At 42.2% G+C, this 23,864-nt stretch overlaps 1 protein-coding gene across 1 annotated transcript in view; it reads right to left on the bottom strand.

Annotated features, from left to right (window-relative positions):
* Positions 1-1,548: 1,548 nt before the first annotated feature.
* The window catches only part of mak (male germ cell-associated kinase), a 77,827-nt gene continuing 55,511 nt past the window's right edge, over positions 1,549-23,864 (bottom strand). The window contains exons 15-16 of the transcript XR_013886986.1: positions 6,066-6,109; positions 1,549-2,866 (exon numbers count right to left, since the gene is read on the bottom strand). The gene's annotated coding sequence lies outside the window, so the exon portion shown is untranslated. The remainder of the gene's footprint in view (positions 2,867-6,065; positions 6,110-23,864) is intronic.

The raw sequence follows: 23,864 nt of genomic DNA, 5'->3' as shown, positions 1-23,864 counted from the left end.
TTAGGGCAGTAGAGAGGATGTTAAACTAATAGGGGTGGGGTATCAACTGAGGGAAGGTGTGAGAAATTAAAGTGAGGGAACTGGGCAAGGTAGCAAGTTAGCAATAAAGGCGGTGATAACCGGAGCATGGCAGGAGTGGAGAGAATTTATAAACTTAAGGGTGTGCTAGCAGCTAAGGACAGAGGTGTCAAAAATCATAAAGAAACAGATTGTGTGTTTCTTTTAATTGAATACCTAGAAAGTTAGTTCCCAGGTGAACCTTAAAATTGGAACAGTTTAAGCACTTTGGCTGGTTGATGACTTATAGCTAGTTTCAGAGTCTGGTTCTCAGGTTGGCTGATAAGGGATGATTTTGCTGGACCCTGGGTAATAAGGGTACAGTCACTGAATCCAGCTTCAATCACATGATCTTGGGGTTAATGTTTCTGAGGTCAACCCATTCTGGTTTGTATGGGGGAGGCTATTGGGATAAATAAGAAGTTGATAGACAGCACTGAGTTTCAATCTTACCTTTTGTCCAGTATGAAATGTAGAGATAGGGAGTTGGAAACTTCATGTTCTTTAGGTATTAGCCCATCCTTAAACAATGAAATGCATGAATTCCGCAAATAACTGTGACGTACCTTCATCTATGTCCATATTTATTTAGGCATTTGCCAAACACTTGATTCTGTCCCTGGTGCAAATATCAAAAGTCATGTGGTTTATGGCAGCCATCTTAATAAGAACATAATAAGAAATAGGAGCAGGAGTAGGCCATCTAGCCCTTCGAGCCTGCCCCGCCATTCAATAAGATCATGGCTGATCTGAAGTGGATCAGTTCCACTTTCCTGCTCTCTCCCCATAACCCTTAATTCCCTTGTCTATCAAATACCTATCTACCCGTGACTTAAATATATTTAGCGAGGTAGCCTCCACCACTTCAACAGGCAGAGGATTCCAGAGATTCACCACCCTTTGGAATCTCTGGTGATGAATCTCCAATGATAATATGGAGGGATGTCTCCATCGGAACCTCTAACTGGGGGAGGGAGGAGGAGCCCATCACTTTTTTAGAGTCATAGAGCAGTAGAGCACTGATACAGGCCCTTCAGCCCAACTGACCCATGCCACCCCAGCTAGTTCCAACTGCCCATATTTGACCCCTATCCTATATCCCTCTAATCCTTTCTCATCCATGCACCTATACAAAACAGAATTTTCCAAGTATTGACTGAAAGTTCATAATATGACATGGAAGTACTAGACATGACACAAGACATTTCCCTGATGGTTACATCTTGGGTCTCATACTAAGGATCATGGGTCTGCAGAGCCCTCAGATCCAGATATTGTGGATCACAGTTAATAAAGTGTGACATTTCATATAATGGACCATAGTTTCCAGTTGTGGACTTTAACAGTTTTGCGAAGCAGGCTGAGTGGTCCCAGCTTGTCTACCAAAAAGAAAACAGGAGAATGTCCATCATTTTCTGTGATTAACAAACTTAAGAGGTTGCAGGAAGTTCAGTCTTTGAGACTTTATTTTTTCAAGTGGATCATTAATTGCAGAAAATACAATCAGTTTAATTTTATTTCTAACCCACGGATGGGGATACACTCCTGCAGGAGCCCAGCATGGGTAGCAACTGGCCCCAATATTTTCACAGAGCCAGGAGAAGCAGGCTTCTTGATACAGAGCATTGAACAATATAATATAACCCAACATAAATATTTAACACACAAAGTTACGTTGTTCTTAATCATTGCTCAAATTTGTAATTTAATAATACACATTGTGGTTAACAAGAGATATCTGGTTCTTGGCAGTCTGGTTGGTAAAATGATTTTCTCCGAGTTTTTTACCTGTGATGTTCTATCAGATCGAAGAATGTTCTTCTAATGCAGGGTAATTGAACTGAAACATTGGGCAGGATTTTCTGCCCACCTCAGTGGTGTGTCTTGCAGCAGTCCGCCATTGGCCAGCAGTGGGATCTTTCGTTCCAACCACTATCAGCTGGTTTTCTCGTGGTTCACACGCTCTGCCACCGGGTGACCCACAGGTGAGGGTCTCTGTCAGTGGGACCGGAAGATCCCGCTGGCAGGAATGGCCAGAGAATTCCAGACATCTGTTTCTCACGCCGGAGATCCTGCCAGAATAGCTGATATTTCAAGAATTGTCTGTTTTTATTTCAGAGTTCTAGCACCTGTGGTGCTTTGCTTTCACAGTATTCAACCTGTATACCAGAAAGCATCAAATGTTACCACCTGATGTGCCAGTGAAGAATGCAACAGGTTAATCATCTTATTAAAAAACTCTTAGGAGGTTATTTTGATGAAAAGGAGAAAACAGTCACTTATTAAGGAAATAGAAAAGGCACATTGAAATCTGGACTTGATACTATATATGTCTTATATGCTGATTATCATCTTTGAACTTGCATGGAGGTGTTAAACAGAAATCTGAAGGTTTAGCACTGATTAGGCATCATTATCAAGTCTGGGCTCCTCGCCTTCACTTCCACTGAAGGTGCAGAGTATGCTGGCTGACTGACACACAGCAGCATGTTGCTGTGTAGTTCAGGGAACAAATGAGAAGCCAGGCAGTTTCTTAGATCCAACCCTGGAGATCCTGGTGGGAGACTACTCGCTTGCAGGAGCTGGTGCTGCCCTACTTGTTCCCATGTCCGTTTCCCATTCAGTTCAGGGAATTGACATAACAAGATGATCAAAATCTTCCTTGCTCCTAGTGTGGCTCCTAAAAAAGCATCCAATAAGGTATAATTGCACGTCATTTTTGTTTTGGTGAAGTCCTCAGAGAATAGATGTTGCTGGAGTTTGGGTGAAGCTTCCCAGTGTTTTTCAGAGATCTGCTTCGTAGCTCCAACTGCAAGTGGATAAGAAATAGTGAACATTTGACATCAATGCCAGACTTATTTCCAAACGCTTGGTTACTGTTAGGAGAGGATGTTAGGACCAGTGCTAGCCACCAAAATACCTTACAGCGTTCTTAATGAGTGCTGGCAAACAATTTAAGTGCCAATTAATTCCTTAACAAGCTTCTAGACGGCCATTTAATTCTTCCAACTTGTTTCCCGAAGCTAAAAAAAAGTAAAGCAGTGTCGCAGCTTAAGATCCCACATGGTCACCTTTGACCTATCCAAGGACTATCAGCCCCAGGAAATGACCTCACTAGGCCATTTGGTTGCTTGTATAATCATGAATCATAGAATTCCCACAATGCAGAAGGAGACCATTCAACACATTGAGTCTACACCGAGTCTCCAACAGAGCTTCCCGCCCAGCTCCCAGACCCATAACTCCACATATTTACCCCACTAATCTCCCTAACGTACACATCCTGGAACATCAGGACAAATCAAATAATGTGGTGCTGGGGACCTGGGTTCAAATCCCACCACAACCGATGGTGGAATTTGAATTCAATAAAATATATCTGGTATTAAGAACCTACTGATGACCGTAAAACCATTGTCGATTGTCAGAAAACCCACCTGGTTCACTAAGGCCCTTTAGGGATGGAACCACATTACTGTGACTCTGAAGTCACACGTAGGCCAGACCAAAGTACAAAGAAAATTACAGCACATCTATGCATAGAGCCAGAGGAAATGGGCGAGGTATTAAATGAGTACTTTGCATCAGTGTTCACCAACGAGAAGGACTTGGTGGATGATGAGTCTGGGAAAGGGTGTGTAGATAGTTTGAGTCATGTTGAGATCAAAAAGGAGGAGGTATTGGGGTTCTTGGGAAACATTAAGTTAGACAAGTTCCCGGGCCTGATGGGATATACCCCAGAATACTGAAAGAGGCAAGGGAGGAAATTGCTGGGGCCCTTGAGAGAAATCTTTGTATCCTCACTGGCTACAGGAAAGGTCCCAGAGGATTGGAAAATAGACAATGTTGTTCCTTTGTTTAAGAAGGGTAGCAAGAATAATCCAGGTAATTACAGGCTGGTGAGCCTTACATCAGTGATAGGAAAATTAATGGAGAGGATTCTTTGAGACAGGCTTGAAATAAGTGAATGTAATAGTGAGAGACAGCATGGATTTGTGAAGGGGAGGTCATGCCTCATGAACTTGATCGAGTTTTTTGAGGAAGTGACGAAAATGATTAATGAGAGTAGGGCAATGGATGTTGTCTACACGGATTTCAGTTAGGCCTTTGACAATGTTCCTCATGGCAGACTGGTGCAGAAGATAAATTTGCATGGGATCAGAGGTGAGCTGGCAAGGTGGATACAAAACTGGCTCATTCGAAGAAGTCATGATGTAGAGATGCCGGCATTGGGCTGGGGTAAACACAGTAAGAAGTCTCACAACACCAGGTTAGAGTCTGGTTAAACTGGTTGGACTCTAACCTGGTGTTGTGAGACCTCTTACGCGGTCAAAGAAAACAGAGGGTAGCAGTGGACGGGTATGTTTCTGAATGGAGGGGTGTGACAAGCAGCATTCCTCAGGGGTTAGTGCTGAGATCATTGCTGTTTGTAATATATATAAATGATTTGGAAGAAAATGTAACTGGATTGATTAGTAAGTTTGCGGATGACACAAAGGTTGGTGGATTTGCAGATAGCGATGAGGACCCTCAGAGGATACAGCAGGATATAGATCAGTTGGAGACTTGGGTGGAGAGATGGCAGATGGAACTTAATCCGGACAAATGTGAGGTAATGTGTTTTGGAAGATCTAACACATGGCAGGACCCTTAGAGTATTGATAGGCAAAGCGATTTGGGTGTACAGGTAACCAGGTCACTGAAAGTGGCAATGCAGGTGGAGAAGGTAGTTAAGAATGCATACAGTATGCTTGCCCTCATCAGCTGGGGTACTGAGTTTAAAAATTGGCAAGTCATCTTGCAGCTTTGTAGAACCTTAGTCAGGCCGCACTTGTGTTCAATTCTGGTCTCCACAATACCAGAAGGATGTGGAGGTTTTGGAGAAAGTACAGAAAAGATTTACCAGGATGTTGCCTGGTATGGAGGGCATTAGCTATGAGGACAGGTTGGAGAAACTTGATTTGTTCTCATTGGAGCAACAGAGGTTGAGAGGAGACCTAATAAAAGTCTACAAGATTATGAGAGACATGGACAGAGTGGATAGTCATAAGCATTTTCCTTGGATAGAAGAGTCAATTACTAGGGGGCATAGGTTTAAGGTGTGAGGGGCAAGGTTTAAAGGAGATGTACAAGGCAGATTTTTTATACAGAGAGTAGTGGGTGCCTGGAACTTGTTGCCAGGGGAGGTAGTGGAAGCAGACTTTTAAAGGGGTCTTGACAAGTACTTGAATAGGATGAGAATAGAGGGATAGGGCCCCCAGAAAGGTAAGGGGTTTTAGTTAAGTCGGGTGGCACGGACGGGCAGGCTTGGAGGGCCGAAGGGCCTGTCCCTGAGCTGTAATGCACTGGTAAGGATGGACTGGTAATGCACTGACCAGGTAAGGATGGCAGACTGATTAGATTTGAATCAAATCGAATCGAATTGAATTGGATTAAATCAAATCAAATCAAATCAATCTGCCATCCTTACATGGTCTGGTCTGCATGCAACTTCAGAGTCACAGCAATGTGGTTGGCTCTCAACTGCCCTCAGGCAACTAGAGATGGAAAATAAATGCTGGCCAGCCAGTGACACCTATGTCCCACAAATGAAAAAAAAATTAGCATGGTCAATCCACCTAACCTGCAAATCTTTAGACTGTGGAAGCAAATCGGTGCACTCAGAAGAAACCCGCATAGGCACTATCTGACCCGCATGCGGCAGGATCTGCAGATTACACATTGGACAGATCATCCATCCAAAAATCCATTGAATTGGAGTGGAAGCAAGTCTCCTGCAATCCCACGGGACTACCTAAGAAGAAGACAACAGACTACTGATCCGTTACCACTTAATTTTAGTCTCCTATCTATTGAACAACCCTCTTTCATTCTGAGTTAATACAAAATATAGCAGAGGCAGTGAATCAATATTTTATGCAACCAAAGCCATGGAAAGTGAAGTAATAGTGAACTGAACAAGGTAGATTGTGAATTCCAATCTCAAATGATTGAATTGGAGACATTACCTGCTCTGAGAAAAGCAGCGCACTCATCATGCTTAATTAAGTGACTGAAAAGCAAAACAAAAAAATGCAGAAAATGAGTGAAATGTCACTGTCAAGTTAAATATTGATCAATAATAAACAAAACAAAATTTACACAATAGCTTAAAGCAAGGAATTTTTGTTCTGCTACGCTTCCATGAGCAAGAGGGACCAGCAAGCAATCAATTCTATCCTTTGGAAGAATGAATTATTTCTCATGTTCCTATTACTTGCAAACAAACTGAGTGGCAAAGATGCAGGTCTGAGATGAAAGTTATAGAGAACAAAAGGATAAAAGTTATCTCATCCAAATCAAAAATATATTACAAGATATATCTGATTGTAGCAGTCTGGTCAGCCATATATGCCAAATGGGCACCTCGCTGAAGCATACCGCTTGGGGAAGTTGGTATATTGTCTCGTTGTCACCAGAGCCAACCAGAAGTTAGGGTCAGGGTGTGTAGGCAACCAGCCCATTCCACACATAAGCACATGATGAAGAACATATTACACCTTAATTTAGTTGGAGGATCACATCACAACTGGTGAAAAAAAATTATAAAATGAGGGAAGCTGCCCTCCCCATACAAACACCAAATAAACCCTGGCATAAAAAAGCTATGATATAATGTAATATCTTTTATGTGATGAGAAGATTTATTAGAAAGTAGTACATTGGTAATGGAAATAAACTCGACCCAATTGAAAATGGGTACTGTGGATGGCATAGTTGTTAGCCTGACAGTGCCAGCGACCCGGGTTTGATTCCAGCCATGGGTGACTGTGGAGTTTGCATGTTCTCCCCATGTCTGAGCGGGTTTCCTTTGGGTTCTACAGTTTCCTGCCACAGTCCAAAGATGTGTAGGTTAAGTGGATGCTCTGATACCAGCGCACAGAACTGTCCCTCCATCAAATTTGTGTCCATTTTTATACAAGTCAGTCTTCTCATTCAACCAGAATGTATCAATATTTTCATTAATAAGTCTTTCCTCTACAATACAGTGGTTACATCTCTACATGGCACACAGTTCACCATTTCTCCAGTTTGGTCTTTTACACCATACTAATATTTCTTGATTCTGGATTACAATCAGTTATGTCCTGTGATATCTTTTTGGGCCTCGTAGAGAAAGGAATGTTTTGCTTTAGAAACCTCATTTCCATTCAAATTAGTGATCAGAAAATCTCAGGGTGAGGGTGTAGGATCTCCTAATGTGCATTCCTGACATAAGGCAAAGGAGCAAATCTCTGCAATGATTCCCAACTCAGTGGGATAAATATTTTGTCTTTAACGCTCCTGGAACTATGTATAAGGAGCACACCTGGGATTTTTGATATGCTTTGCTCATGCATCCATTTACTTTAGTCTATCGCGTTTGGAGTCTGGCAATGGAAGGCAAAATTGAGTTTGCTCATTAACCAGGAATAAATCCCCACATTACAGGAAGGACGTGGAGGCTTTGGAGAGGGTGCAGAGGAGGTTTACCAGGATGTTGCCTGGTATGGAGGGGAGGTCCTATGAGGAGAGACTGAGGGATTTGGGGTTGTTTTCGCTGGAAAGAAGGAGGCTAAGAGGGGATCTTATTGAAACGTATAAGATGATTAGAGGTTTAGATAGGGTGGATAGTGATAGCCTTTTTCCTCTGATGGAGAAATCTAGCAGGAGGGGGCATGGCTTTAAATTAAGGGGGGGTAGTTATAGGACATCCCAGAGGGTGGTGAGGGACTGGAATGCCCTGCCTGCTGCAGTTGTAAATGCGCCTAGTTTGGGGGCATTTAAGAGATCTGTGGATAGGTTTATGGACGAAAAGGGATTGGTTTAGATTAGTGGGTCAGTGTTTTTTTTAAAAAAAACTGGTCGGCGCAACATCGTGGGCCGAAGGGCCTGTTCTGCACTGTAATGTTCTATGTTCTATGTTAAAGCAGAGAATGTTGACTCTACCTTTGTACCAACACCATGGGAGAAGGATATTATATATAACTTAAAATTTTGAATATTATTTTTATTCTGAGAGTTCAGAGTTTCTACTTCATTGAAAGCAAAATAATCAGTCTTGAGTAAGAACTTGGTTGAACCTTGTTTGTCGGTGGCATTAACCCGGGGTAGAATTTTTACATCGACTGGGTGGGTGCCCTCACGACTCGAAAGCACGGTAAATAGTGTGTGATGAAGTTGGGTGTGAATCCCGGTGTTATTGTGCACCTGCACGATATTTCAGTGGGTGGGTGCAGGCATGGATCAGCAACACAACCGCTGACAGTTCTGCGGCTTGTTGAGCAGATTAAACCCCCCAATTGATCAACATTTTACGTGCCCCATGTGATTTCCAGCTCAGCGTATGGGAAACACAGGCGGGGGGTGGTGCCAGACATTTTCTAACTTCTTGAATTCATGCACAGGATAAAAGGGGAACGGAGCAGATGCTGATGAGGAATTGGGAGTTTGAGGGAGTGTTCTATGGTTTTGAGAGAGTGTTTTTTTTCTGTGTTGGGCTCAGCACAGTGTGGAGTTCTCAAGACATTGCTGTCCTCTTGCTGATCGCCGGAACTCCCCTCCCCTCCCGCTTGCTGTGTCTACCAGCGCTGGCCATCCTGCAGGCAGTGATGCCTCTCCTTGCCACCTTTAAAATCCGTGGTGGACTGCCATTCAACATGGCACTATATCATGCGCCCAGCCCTACCAACCCTACCAGCTCAGTGTGGCTGTGATTCCAAATTATCTCAGGTAGGACCAGGAAACATGCTTACCTTTCAGAACATGATCTTGAGAAGCAGAGAAGCGAAGTGAGGTGGTAACACTGAGGATAGGTTGCTTGGCAGTGGTGGAGGGAGATAAGGATATGTGAGGATATAAATAGAACAATAGATACTGCTATAAGTGCGAGAGAGGAGTGATGTGAATAGAATTACAATGCAGAAGGAGGCCATTCTGTCCATTGTACCTGCCCAGCAACAATCCCACCCAGGCCCTATCCCTGTAACCCCATGTGTTTACCCTGCTAATTTACCTGACACTAAGGGGCAATTTAGCATGGCCAATCAACGTAACCCGCATATCTTTGGAGTGTGGGAAGGAACCGGAGCATCCGGTGGGAGCACACACAGACACATGAAGAATGTGCACACTCCACACAGACAGTCACCCAAGGCCAGAATTGAACCTGTCACACTGAGGCAACACTGACAACAATCCCACCCAAGAAATTAAGAAAATACTGTTAACACAATACCATTAAATACAAAGTAAAGCTTAATTAACAAGTCAGAGTCAAGGAGGATGCACTAGAGGTGTTAGTCCATCTTGAAAGATCTGATCACAACCTCACACTTATGCAGCAGATGACAAACATACCAAGTTTGCTCAGAAACATGGCAAAAAACACTGTGCAAATAGTATATAAGGAAATATTATATGTAAATTAAAAATTTGGAGTATTTTTATACTGAGAGTTAGAAGAGATTTTGCTTCATAGAACGCAAAATATTAATATCTCAGACCCATATCTTTTGACAAGAAAATTCATCAGTTGACTTTGACACTTCAGCAAATACGGTCACTTTAGTCATTAATCTTCAATATTTACAGAATTCCATGTCTCAGTCAGATCCCCTCTCTCCAGAGTATTTTTGTTCTGTTTTGTGTGGACAGCAAGTAACTGGGCAATTTTCCATTTTGCTGGGTAAATGTCAGTGTTTCAGCCATTCTGGGACAGCATGGATAGGGGCTAATTCTGGAGAGCATTTCTTCGGTATCATTACTGGAACGCTGTAAATACCCATGCCTTCACCCTGTGTCTTCAACCTCCAGAGTCTGGGTGGGATTGTGGTCAGTACAAACTTGATGGGTCAAATGGCCTCCTTCTGTACTATAGGGATTCTGTGGATTCTATAATTCCTTAATATCAAATGAAGTAAATCAAATTGGCTGAAGGCTGGCATTTATGAATTTGGGGATTTCAGGAGGAGGCTGTGATGGATCATCCACTCAGCATTTCTAGCTGAAGATCATTGCGAATGCCTCAGCCTTGTCTTTTGCACTGTTGAGCTAGGCTCTCCCATCATTGAGGACGGGGATTTTTGTGGAGCCTCGTCCTCCAGTGAGCTGTTGGATTGTCCACCACCTTTTATGATTGGATGAGGCAGCTCCGCAGAGCTTAGGTCTGACTCATTGGTTGTGGAATTGCTTAGCTCTGTCAATCACTTTCTGCTTATGCTGTTTGGCATTCCAATAGTCCTGTGTTTTAGTTTTACCAGGGTGACAGCTCAGTTTTAGGTATACCTGGTACTCCTGCACTCTTCATTGAACCAGGGTTGATCCTGATGGGTGATATGCAGTGGCAGGTTTCCATGTTCATGCTCAAGTTAATGCCATGAGACTTTGTGGGGTCTGGATTCAGTCTTGAAAACTCCCAGGGCAACTCCCTCCCACCTGTATTTCATTGTCCCACGTTACCTCTGTTGGATGTGTCATGCCAGTGAGATAGGACATGACCAGGAATGGTGATATCTGGGACACTAGATCTGTAAGATATGGTTCCATGAGTGCAACCATGTCAGACAAGTTGGTGTGGACAGCAGTCCCAATTGTAGCATAAGCTGCCAGATGTTGGACCAGGAGGGCATTGCAGAGTCAGCAGTTTGCACTTGTTGGTGCTTAGGTTGATTCCAGGTGGTCCTACCAGGTTCATTCCTTTTACACTCCCTAGCAGTTTGATACAACTGAGTGGCTTGCGAGGCCATTTCAGAGTCAACCCCTCCTCCAGCTGAAGGCAAATATATTCCACTATACTGGTTTCATGCTTGATGTAGTGAGTTAGCACTTCAACCCAAAAGATAGAACTAACTGATGTGTTCCAATTGTCAGGATGTTATTGTTCATTGTCATTCCTCATCTTTCATGGACCAACATAACCACATGTTCTGTTCAAAAATTCCTGATTTCTCTTTTCTTTGAGCAGATTCAACAATAGTCCATCAAATTATTACAATTTTATCACATTTCCTCAATTTGAACTGTATGTGTTGCCATGTGATGATGTATATAAAGTTCAGAATATGGGCTCTATCATTTGAGACAGATGAAGAGGAATTTCATATGGGTTGGGAATATGGGTTATTATAGTCTTCGGAATTCTCAGCCACATCAAGCAGTGGAAACTGAGTCATTGAATACATTCAAAACTGATACACTGAGGTTGCCCAAGGGAGTCAAGGGTTAGGGGGATCAGGCAGGAAAGTGGGCTGAGGCCAGGATCCTCTTGAATGGCACAGCAGGCTCAAGGTGCCTATTCTTCCTAATCCTTATGTACTAAGGGGCTAGTAAATACCCAGAAGTCAATTATTTCACTAATCTTACTGTGCTAATGCCGGGCTGCCTTCTATCACAAATCGCAAATTGACCAATTCTGATTCCCCAGGGCCAGAAAGTCTCAGATGAACTGCACTGTTTCCATTCACACCATATAGCACAGTCAAGGTGTAAGTGTCCTTCAATGACAAGGACCGTGCCATTGGACATTATAGGCGGAATTTTGCCACCTAGCCATCACAGGAATCGTAGCAGGTGGGGACAGACCATGCAAAGGTCTATGACCGCGGGCAGGATTTTCCAGTCTTGGGGCGAGCGTGGCCAGAAAGTCCCATCCTTTGTCACTCCACATAGAATTGTACAGCAGAAGGCACGGCTATTGAGATCACCGTGCCTGTGCTAGTTTGTTGGTTGCACTAGCCAATTAATCCCATTCCCCTGCATTTTCCCCATAGTTCGGCAACTCTTTCCCTTTCAGATATCCAACCCATTCCCCGTCGAATGTCCTTACTGAATCATCTTCCGTACCCTTTCAGACTGTGCATTCCAAATCAAAACAACTTGCCTCTACCCCCCACACCTCAGCCCACCCCGTGTCCCTGCAGTTCATTCGCCAATTATCTTAAATTTGTACCCTAGCGTTGTCAACCCTCTGCCATTCGAAACAATTTCTCCTTATTTATTCCATCATAAATATTCAAGATTTTGAACACTTCAATCAAACCTACCCACAGCCATTCTTGCTCTTAGGGAGAAAATCTCAGTTTCTCTCCACAATCATTGAAGTATTTCATCCCTATTCTAATAAATCTCCTCTGCACCCTCTAAACAAGACCCCCCACCCCGCTCCTCTGCACCCTCCTTAAAGCAGCAACATCTTTCCTCAAGTGTGGTGCACAGAATTGTAAAAATTAATCTATCTCAGGCCCAACCAGTGGTTGACAAAGTTTTACCTTTACTTCCTTGTCTTTGTTGTTCCTTCACTTTCACTGGGTCAAAATCTAGGGAGTCCCTCCCAAACAGCACTATTGTTGTCCCAACACTACATGGGAGTGCAGTGGTTCAAGGAGGTGGCCGTCACCATCTTGTCAAGGGCAATTAGGGCAGTAAATGCTGGCCTAACCAGCAATGCATACATGCTGTGAAAAAGTCAATGAATGTTTAAAAATTAATTGGCCAAGTTAGTGTTTCTAGTTCATTGATACTAATAATTTATTCCTGTATTAAATCTATCCTTGAAAATACATTAGCATGACCCCAAATGTGCATAAGTCTTAGACAAATTCTGTTAGCAGCATGTATTTGAACTACTAACACGGAATATTTTGATTTTGTTTGACAAATAGGTATAACTTTGAAGTTTAGGCTACCAATAAATCACTGAGTGAGTTGGGTTTACATAATCTTTTGGCCACCTGAAACGTGTATTTGAGGTCACTTGGAGATTTGTTTTTCAGTAAATCATTGCGCCCATTCTGTAGCCTGCATTTAATCGATGTAGTCAGGGCCTACTCTGTATTTATGAGAAAACCTACTTGTATGAATGAATATCAGGCTTTATTTATTAGTCTTTGAGAGACTTAAGTATTTTTGAGTATTCATTTGGTCCATTGATGCTGTCCGGAAATCTAAAGTGAAAATTGAATTTTTAAGCATGCTGTAACTAATTTATCTAAGAATTTCATATACTTTTAGGATTTAGAAATACAGATACAAACATTGTAAGCAGAACTAGAATCCCTGCAGCGCAGAAGGAGGCCAATTGTCCCACCAAGTCTGCACTGCCTCTCTGACAGACCATCTTACCCAGGCCCACCCCTTGCTCTATTCCTGTAAGCCCACACACATACCAAGCTAATCCCCCAAAACTACACATCTTGGGACATTAAGGAGCAATTTATCATGGCCAATCCTCTTAATCCGCACATGTTTGGACTCTTGGAGGAAACCAAAGCACCTGGAGGAAACACATGGGAAAAATGTATAAACTCCATACAGACAATCCCCCAAGGCTGGAATTGAACCTAGGTCCCTGGTGTTGCTGCCTTCAGTGCTAAACACTGTGCCACTGAGCTGCCACGGCACTCTGAACCAAATGCCCTCTAACAATTAAAATCATTTCAGACTGGACTCTGCTTCCCCTCAATGTCCTGTGTTAGCTTCAAACTCAGAACCCAGTGATTTCTAAAAGGACCCAGCCGCACTCTCACTGTGGAGCATTCGTCACAGGGACGCCAAGAGGGCAGACACTGACTCACACACCAGATGGAATATAAAGCCCAACCCCCCCTCCTCCCCACCAACCCCATGGTAAGTTTGGTGGCCTCCTGTCTCCTGCTTTTCCCCCAGTTAAATCCAGAACAGGATGGCAATTAATGGTCATTTAAGGCCCTCATCCCATCTCTGCTGGTATTCAACCAACAGTGGTTAGGAAAGTTGCCACTCAGGAGCCCAAAAAAGTTAACACTGTCCTGTTTGCTTGTAAGCTTTTGAGGGCTGTGGGGATGTTTGACAAATGTATAATGTTACCATTATGCTTCATAATTTGTTAACTGGCTTCTCAAGGAACAACATATGCATTCAGGTACTTTACACTTTCACCTCAGACTCAACCTTAAAGTGAACAAGTGCAAGCCATAATCTCTTGTTCCCATTTTGTTGCCTCTTCTTTCCATATTTCTTGTTGTTCTCTTGCTTTCAGATGGTAACTGTTCATCATTCTGCCATTCACATCTCCTTCAGCATTTTTCTTGTTCGATTACTTTTCTCTTTTCGAATGTTAAACAAGCATCAGTACTTTTCTTAGGCAAACCAAGCAAGTCATTCTCTTACTGAACAATGCATTATTAACAACTTTTCTAAACAAAAACTAGCCATCTTAGTTTTTGCAGATATCAAATTTCATAAAACATTTGATATATTTCAGGTGTACTGGCCTCTAATTTTACAATGATTCCCTGTGGTTTATGCGATATTTAGTAAATATTGAAAGTGCATCACTATTATTAAACAGAATTTGCTTCCAAAAAGTGTAAATTTATAGTCAAACTTGCCATCAAGAATTGGAAGGATTGTATAGCCCACTATATGCCCTTCTATTTTATATCATAAAAACAAGTCCTTTGCTTAATAGTAAACTCTGGAACATTCAATAAATCGAATTAGTCATACAAGGATTTTCTGTGATCAGTTTTTTTTACGATTATGTTTTTCATACGGTTTTTATTTTAAGTTAATGAAAATGCAATATCTTGAGTAGGTTGAAGAACATTTTAACTGTACATCCTGGTTCAATGACTTTTATTTAAGTGCATCTCTGTACTGTAGGTGTCAGTGACTTCCTTAAACACCCAATGCACAGTTACAGATAGGCAATACTGAGAGAAAGAACAAAGACAAATTATTTTACTAAGTTATTAGCAGGCACACCCAGCAAATGGAAAGGCAGAAATTCCCACGGGGGTCTGCTCTGTAACCAGAATATGTGGTGGGATCAGTCTGGCTACGTCAAAGTCCTTTTGTCAGCAAATTTATGCTTAGGGCCTGCAGTTAGGCCAATTATACCGTTGGCAAAAAGAGAAACTGGATATGGAGACTTCAAGGATTCCATTGAAGGGGAGCAGCAAGGCTAAGGATTAAGTATAAGGAGGAAGTAATGTTGGCAAGGAAGCGGAGTGCTGAATGTTTCTCATCCAGCTCAACGTTGGGCTGATAAGGGTGAGAAGCAAGACACTACTCGTCAAGGTAGGTGGTAGTGGATGTCAATGACAATTCCTTAACTCCTAGCATGGTAGTGTAGTGAAGCTGAATGATCCATGCTATTCACAAACTTCACATTTATTCAATGGAATGTTTTTAGTTAAGATAATTTAGGGTTGTTTTAGGTGGTGTCTCAATGGCCATATGGGTCTCATCCCATTGTGCCTAGGGAAATAAACAATGCATGAAAATTGCACTGCCTTCACATGTTCCTGGCAGAGGGAAAACCCATTAATTATGTAATGGACTGCCTTGCTGAAAATGCCATCATTCACCTATGAAGACAGCCATGAACAGAAAACCAGCATACATGAAACAAGTCCTATGTTGCACCCTGCAAAGAGTTTACAATGAACACAAAAGGAGCAATGGTTACTTTCACAATGACTGTGAATATGGTCCAAATGGCAGAGGGGAGGCTGGAGGGCTGGCTGTAGCATGGGGATATAATTATTTATTAAATATCTTTTGGGTAAGGACAACCTCATGTCACAGAATGTTGACTTCAATCATGGCAGGAATCTGTATATTCATAACACTGGATAGAGTCATAGAGGTTTACTGCATGGAAACAGGCCTTTTGGTCCAACTTGTCCATGCCATCTCCTTTTTAAACCACTAAGCTAGTCCCAATTGCCCACGTTTGCCCATACCCCTCTATACTCATCTTACCCATATAACAGCTTTTTAAAAGACAAAATTGTACCTACCTCTACTATTAACTCTGGCAGTTTGTTCCAGACACTCACCATTTTCTGTATGAAAAAACTGCCTCTCTGGACACTTTTCTATCTCTCAGCTTAAACCTACGCCCTCTAGTTTCAGACTTCCTTAATTATCTACTTCATCTATGCCCCTCATTATTTTGTAGACCTCTATAAGATCACCCTCCAGTCTTCTATGCTCCAAAGAAAAAAATCCCAGTCTATCCAGCTTCTCCTTATAACTCAAACCACCAAGTCCCAGTAGCATCCTAGTAAATCTTTTCTACACTCTTTCTAGTTTAACAATATTCTTTTTATAATAGGGTCACCAGAACTGTATTCAGTATTCCAAGTGCGGCCTCACCAATATCTCGTACAACTTCAACAAGACGTCACAACTCTTGTATTCAATATTCTGGCCAATGAAACCAAGTATATCAAATATGCCACTCTGTCCACCTGTGACTCCGCTTTTAAGGAGCTATGAACCTATACCCTTAGATCGCTTTGTTCTATAACTCTCCCCAGTGCCCTACTATTAACTTAGTATGTCCTGCCCTAGTTCAATCCCAAAATGCATCACCTTCCATTTATCTAAATTAAGTTCTATCTGCCATTCGTCAACCCACTGGTCCAATTGATCAAGGTCCCTTTGCAATCTGAGATAACCTTCTTCACAGTCCACTATGCCACCAATCTTGGTGTCATCTGCAAACTTACTAACCATGCCTCCTAAATTCTCATCTAAATCAATAATATAAATGACAATTAACAGTGGACCCAGCACCAATCCCTAAGGTGCTCCGCCAGTCACAGGCCTCCAGTTTGAAAAACAACCATCTACAACCATCCTCTGTCTTCTGTCATCAGCTAATTTTGCATCCATTTGGCTACCTCACCCTGGATCCTGTGAGATTTAACTTTATGCAACAACCTACCATGCAGTACCTTGCCAAAGGCCTTGCTAAAGTCCATGTAGATAACATCAACTGCACAGCCCTCATCCAGCTTCTTGGTTACCTCAATCAAATTTGTGAGACATGGTTTTCCACTTACAAAGCCATGCTGACCATCCCTAATCAGTCCTTGTGTCTCTAAATGCTTGTAGAATACCTTCTAACAACTTACCCATTACAGATGTGAGACTCACCGGCTTGTAGTTCCTAGGCTTTTCCCTACAGCCCTTTTAAACAAAGACACAACATTTGCTGCGCTCCAATCTTCAGGCACCTCACCTGTCTGTCAATGATTCAAATATCTCTGCTAGGGGAACTGCAATTTTCTCCCTAGCCTTCCACAATGTTCTGGGTTACATTTCATCAGGTCCCGGGGATCTACCCACCTTGACGCGCTTTAAGATTTCCAGCACCTCCTTCTCTGTTAGATGTCCCAGAAAGATACAGACAACGGCATATTTGGTATACAAATTAGTCTGGCATACCTGGCAATTTCAAGCAAATAAATTGCATAAAAGATCAAAAGAGGACTTATTCAATGCACACTCAATACTGTGTGATAACTCCAGAGCACTTCTTGGTCTGAAATATGCAGGAAGTACCATTGTCCAAAGACATCACCATTTATTTTGACAAGTTCCCTGACATCCATGCTTTTCACAACAATAAATATTCATTTAGGATCTCACCCATCTATTGTGGATCTGCAAATAGATGGACCTTGCTGATCCTCAAGAAGTCCTACTCTCTCCCTAGTTACTCTTTTGTCCTTTATGTATTCGTAGAAGCAAATACATTCCAAAGCAAGTTATCATTCTCTAATCTCGCTTCTCGAGCTGACCCTTCCTGCATTCCTCTACTGCCTACTCTTTCTTCTCCATAAGAATAGGGTATCACGGAATTCTGGTTATTATAGAATCCTACAGTGCAGAAGACCATCTGGCCCATCGAATCTGCACCGACCGCAATCCCACCCAGGCCCTATCCCCATAACCCTAGCTAGTCCTCCTGATGCTAAGAAGCAATTTAGCATGGTCAATTCACCGAACCTGCACATCTTTGGATTGTGGGAGGAAACCGGAACACCTGGAGGAAATCCAAGCAGACACGGGGGAAATGTGCAAACTCCATGCAGACAGTGACCCAAGCCAGGAACTGAATTTGGATTCCTGGCACTGTGAGGCAGCAGTGCTAACCACTGTGCCACAGTGCTGCTGCAGTTCATTTCTAATGGATTATCTCAATTTGTTATGGTAGCCCAACAGAAGTAGATGCCCGTGAGGATGCAGTTTTCAAGCACTGTGGATTTTTTTTTGTGGCCTAAGTATGAACAAAAATAGGTTCTCCAGCTTTGAGGTGCTGCTTATTTTCTTTTCTAGCTCTCTAAAATGTGGCTGAAGGGTGTCAACTATGTTGTTGGCATTGATACGGACCTGGAGAGCTGATATTCACCCTCTCCCTCAGTGTTCCACACCTGTTCAGTTATATCCTTGATCCTGCCATTACGGAGGCAACATACCAACCTTAGTTCATGCCAACAGCCATTGAAATGCCTGTTAATACCCCTAACCATAGAATCCCCCCATCTCCCTTCTGTCTCCCTCCCCTGTGCAGCTGAGCCATGCATGATGCAGGGGATTGGGCCCTGACTCTAACCCCACCCCACCCCCACACCCAAAATATTTTCACCAATATTCAGAACAATGTGAATTCAGGGAAACTTGGGGGCAGTGGCAGGGGTGGGGGGAAGTAGAAGGAAGAGAGGAATACACCTATTCCTCCTTTGCCTGCAACCCTTAAACTGTGGAATGAACACATCCAGAATCTACCACACAGCACTCAACCTTGCAGATATGTTGCAGTGATGCCAGTAGCTGCTTATACTCTGCATTCGGAATTCAAGCTCCTCTGGACAATGGTACTTTCTGCATATGTGCAAGAAATGTTCTGGAGTTATCACACAGCATTAAGTGTGCATTGAACAAGTCCTCTTTTGATCTTTTAAGCAGTTTATTTGCTTGAAATTGCTAGGTATGCCAGACTAACTTGTATGCCAAATATGTCATTGTCTGTATCTTTCCGATTTCCAGCAACGTACTTCAAGAATAAAAATGCCAGTCTTAGCAGATTTGGGAACAATCATAGAATTCCCTACAGTGCAGAAGAAAGCCATTCTACCCATCATGTCTGCACTGACAACAATCCCACCCAGGCCCTATCCCTGTCACCCCACCTATTTACCCTGTTAATCCCCCTGATACTAAGGGGTAATTTACCATAGCCAATCCACCTAACCCACCAGTCTTTCAATATAAACTAGGCAAAGTTCTCTTGAGTCTTGTACCCTGATACACTCTCCACAACTTCACTATTGAAAGAGGCAGCCATATTGATCATTTGGAGTAGGTACCTTTGAGAAGCAACAATAGCCTGATAAAGTTTATTTATTAGTGTCACAAGTAGGCTTACATTAACACTGCAGTGAAGTTACTGTGAAAATCTCCTAGTCACCACACTCCGACACCTATTCAGGAATACACTGAGGGAGAATTCAGCGTGGCCAATGCAAGTAACCAGCACGTCCACACAGACAGTGACCCAAGCCAGGAATCGAACTGGTCTCTGAAGCAGGAGTGCTAACCACTATGCCGATAAAAGCAGGAAACAGTCCGATAAATGCCTTTAACAACCAAAGAGCCAGACAGACACCTTCCCTAATGTCCCCATCCAAACTTCCCATTATAAATTCTCCTTGTGTCTTTCCCTGCAATAAATTATAATGGACATTTTTACCATCTCCCAGGTAGAATGCAACTCTCCATATACACACAGGTTCTTCGATGCCTCACAACTGAAGTTATGTGCACATATAACAGCCCGTTTCAGTGTATTTTGTGGAGCAAAATGCAAAGTATTTGCTTCCACAGTGCTTTCTTTATGCTAAACTATCTAACCTGGCTTCAAAGAAAAATAAAATGTTCACAGGCCGTTGGAGGGAGAGGTTTGGTTTTAGCTTCACAAGATCTTTACACTGAAAGAGTAATGAAACATGGTTATATCTTGGCATTCATGTGATACCAGTCACCATGAGACAGGGAAAGCATGCAGCATTTGATTTCTCATGGTCAGTATTAAATTGAGATCAGCCTCTATTTCCCAAAGCAGTTACCCCAGCCTCTATCCTGAAATAATGATGCCCAGTTCATACTGAATTCATACTGCTCACTCAGGTTCCACTGGTTTGAGCATTCAATGCATCTAGCACTGAAATAATGCATTTAGATGAAGCTTTCTGTCTTGCATTCATCAGGACAATGTCAGGGGAAACTACTTTACGTTGTGAGAAGAGTGTTGGTTGGTTGTTCTCGCTTCAAATGTACATACACATTGTTTAGCTGAAACAGGCACAATGTGATGGCTATTCGCTGTTTCATTCCCCAGGGCAATGCCTTGACCACAGTCAAGATGCATGGCTTAAATTGTTAAAACAATGCTTGCGGTTATCTGTCAATCATCATTAACTGGTGTATTGTGGCAACACCTCTACCAGAGTGTACTTGCCAACCAATCACCACTCTTTGATATGATAGAGTTGTTGTTCTTCCTGACTTTGGTTACTGTCCTTGTACTGTACTTGTTGCTGTCCTGATGCATGCAAGACAAAAAAATCAACAAAATGTCTTTTTTCAGCAATATTCAAGTTCTGTACTATGACATGATTATCAATATAACAAATTTGTTTATTAAGAATTAACATTGACATCAAGCTGCTAAAAAGGTGTTATCTGTGCTTTGTCCACACGAGGGCAGCTGTGAGCACAAAGCACAGTTCATCAGGCATCAGATGGAAGGCCTGTGAAAAAGCAGCAACTTAACATTTCAGGCAAACGTCCTTCATCAAGACCAGAAAACAGTACAGATCGATAGCTTGTAAAAGGGAACAGAGAGACACGAGAAAGGGGAAAAACACATGTATACAATTATAAATCAACCTTGCTGAATTTCTGGACGGGTTACTCGTCTCCAGTTCTTGCTACTCCAACTTTTACAGCAAAATGGGGGTTGGATGTGTTTTGCACTTAGACATGCTCAACTGCCGGCAGCCCATTATTAAACAACTTTATTTACACCTCATCAGCAGAAAGGACAGCATCACCTAAAATTTTTGGCTATTGCAATATTATCCAGGCAGCAAAAAGAGGCCTGGGCTTCTGGATTAGTAGTAGTACATTAACATTGACACTCTGCCACAGTCACCTGAGGAACAGCTGTACTCACATTTGCTGCTTCAATACTCCATCCAGGTCCTGGGGCAATGATCTTGTGCAATGTCACTCCATGACTGGCGAACGAGGTAGTTAGAGATCTTCCTTTCACCGGCTGGGTCTTTCTTTGTATATTTTATGCGAATTTGTCATGATGTTGTAACCTCTGTAAAAAGTCTGACAACACCAGGTTTTAGTCCAACCTATTTATTTGATAATATACTCGCAAGTATATTATCAAATAAATAGGTTGGACTAAAACCTGGTGTTGTCAGACTTTTTACTGTGTTTACGCCAGTCCAACGCCGGCATACCCACATCATGACGTTGTAACCTCTATCAATCTTCCCTCAATCTCCTTTACTCCGGGAACAATCACAAATTCTCCATCCCCAATTTTGTAGTCAAAATCCCTTATCTCTGGAATCATCACTGAAAATCTCTCGAAGAACCTCTTTTGTGCTGAAAATCTCTATTTGCTTATTGCTGCATTAATATGGCCTGCCAGCTTTAAAGTTCAATGCACATGAGCCCCCTGCACACCTTTTAGAATTGTGTAATTTCGTCTATAATTCCAATATCCAAGTCGAAAAAGCAGTGGCCTTAGCACTGAACCTTGAGAAATACCAATGTACCAGACTTTCCAATCTGAAAAACATCCACGATTTCTGTCCTTGAATACAGGAACAGGAGTAGGCCGCTGAGCCCTTTGAGCCTGTTCCACCATTCAGTGAAATCTTGGCTGATCTGTGGGCTAATTCCATATACCTGCCTTTGGCCCCTATCCCTTATTATCTATCTGAGATTTAAAATTAGCAACTGATCTAGCATTGACTGCCATTTGTGAAAGAGAATTCCAATCCCTTTGTGTGTGGGATTGCTTCCTAACATCTCTCCAGAAAGATCTGACCCTAATGTTTAGATTATGCCCCCTAATTTCTGAATCTTCAACCAGTCGAAATAATTGATCTTTATCTGCCCCGTCTTCTCCTGTTAATATCATGAAGACTTTGATCAAGTCACCCCAGGACTTTTGAAATTCGTAGAAATCATAGAATCTCTCCAGTGCAGAAGGAGGCCATTCAGCCCATCAAGTCTGCATCGACCACAATCCCACCCAGGCCCTATTCCCATAACCCCACATATTTACCCTGCTAATCCCCTGACACTATGGTCAACTTAGCATGGCCAATCAACCTAACTTGCATATCTTTGGACTGTGGGAGGAAACCCACACAGATACGGGGAGAATGTGTAAACTCACTCATCCTGTTCTCTTCAAGCAGGACCTCTGGTGAGGCTCAAGACAAGCTACAGTCTCAGTTACTCAACATCTCTAACATTCCATCAAATTTTATCCAGGTACCACATACAATCATTTTAAAATGGCTATTGTGATAAATTATGGTCCGGAAATGGGCAAGTTTCCTGGATAGGTCAGCAAATCAGGTGGAACCTCAGATTCTAATGAGGTATGGAGTTAAAATACTGAGACAATTTGAGGGCAATGCAGGTGGTTTGCTTGATGGGAAGTGACATACATACATATGTCTTAAAGTGTCACCTTGTCACAAACAGATAACCAACTCTGACCCGAGGCCAGAATTTAATTTTCTAGAGAAAACAGGCCTAAATTGCATAATGTCGACTCATAATTAAACTATGCATCATTCTTGTAAACCTGCGTTGTACTTCTTCCAAATACAATATATCCCTCCTAAGCTGTGGCGCCAGCTCTACTCACAGTACTCCCAAACAAGGTCTAATCAGGGTTTTGTATAACTGCAGAATATCTTCTGCATCCTTATAGTCCAGTCCTCTAGATATAAAGGCCAGCTTTCCATTAGCCTTCTTGAACTGGTTTGTGGCATTTTAAACATCTATGCACCTCAGCCCCCAAGTCTTTTTGGGCATCAACAGTATTTAACCTCATATCATCTAGAAAGTACCCCAATCTATCCTTTCTCGGACCAAAATGGATAACCTCACACTGGCTTACAATGAAATCCACCTGCCACAGTTTTGCCCATTCACCTAGTCTATCATATACCATTGTAATTTTATATTATCACACTGTCCTGCATAGCTTTGTGTCATTAGCAAATTTGGATACATGACTTGGAAAATGGCATAGAAAGTAATTAATAAATAATGTGAATAATTGAGGCCCCAACACAGATCCTTGTGATATACCACTAGTCACATCCTGCCAATTTGAGTACCTACCCATTATCCGTACTTTGTCACTTGCCACTCAACCGATTTCCCAACCATGTCAGTAATATCCTCAATTCCATGGGCTTCTACCTTGTTAACCGTCTCTTACGTAGGACTTTATCAAATGCCTTCTGGGAGTCCGTATAAATAGTATCCCACTACCTTAATCACCTCTTCAAAAAATTCATTAAGATTTGTTCAGCATGACCTACCTGTCATGAATCCATGTTGGCTCTCCCTAATTAATTGAAAATTTGCACGGTGTTCAGTTACCCTATCCTTGATTATAGATTCCAATAGTTTTGCCACCACAAATGTTAGGCTAACTGATCTGTAATATCCTGGTTTCCTTCTTTCACCTTTCCTAAAGAGCAGAGTGACATGAACAATTTTCCAATCAAGAATGACGACTCATGAATCTAGGAAACTCTGAAACATTATGGTTAGGACATCTAAAATGTGCTCCTGTATTTCCTTTAATACCACTGGATGGAAAACGTCAGGTCCTAGGAATTCGTCGCTCTTTAGTTCCATTAATTTTCCCATTATCGACATTTAACTTATGAACTTTA

This window comes from Carcharhinus amblyrhynchos, chromosome 7 (genome assembly GCF_965287045.1).
Source record: "Carcharhinus amblyrhynchos chromosome 7, sCarAmb.v2.hapA, whole genome shotgun sequence".
In the NCBI taxonomy this organism is placed as follows: Eukaryota; Metazoa; Chordata; class Chondrichthyes; order Carcharhiniformes; family Carcharhinidae; genus Carcharhinus; species Carcharhinus amblyrhynchos.
This window is presented reverse-complemented; position numbering and strand designations above follow the sequence as displayed.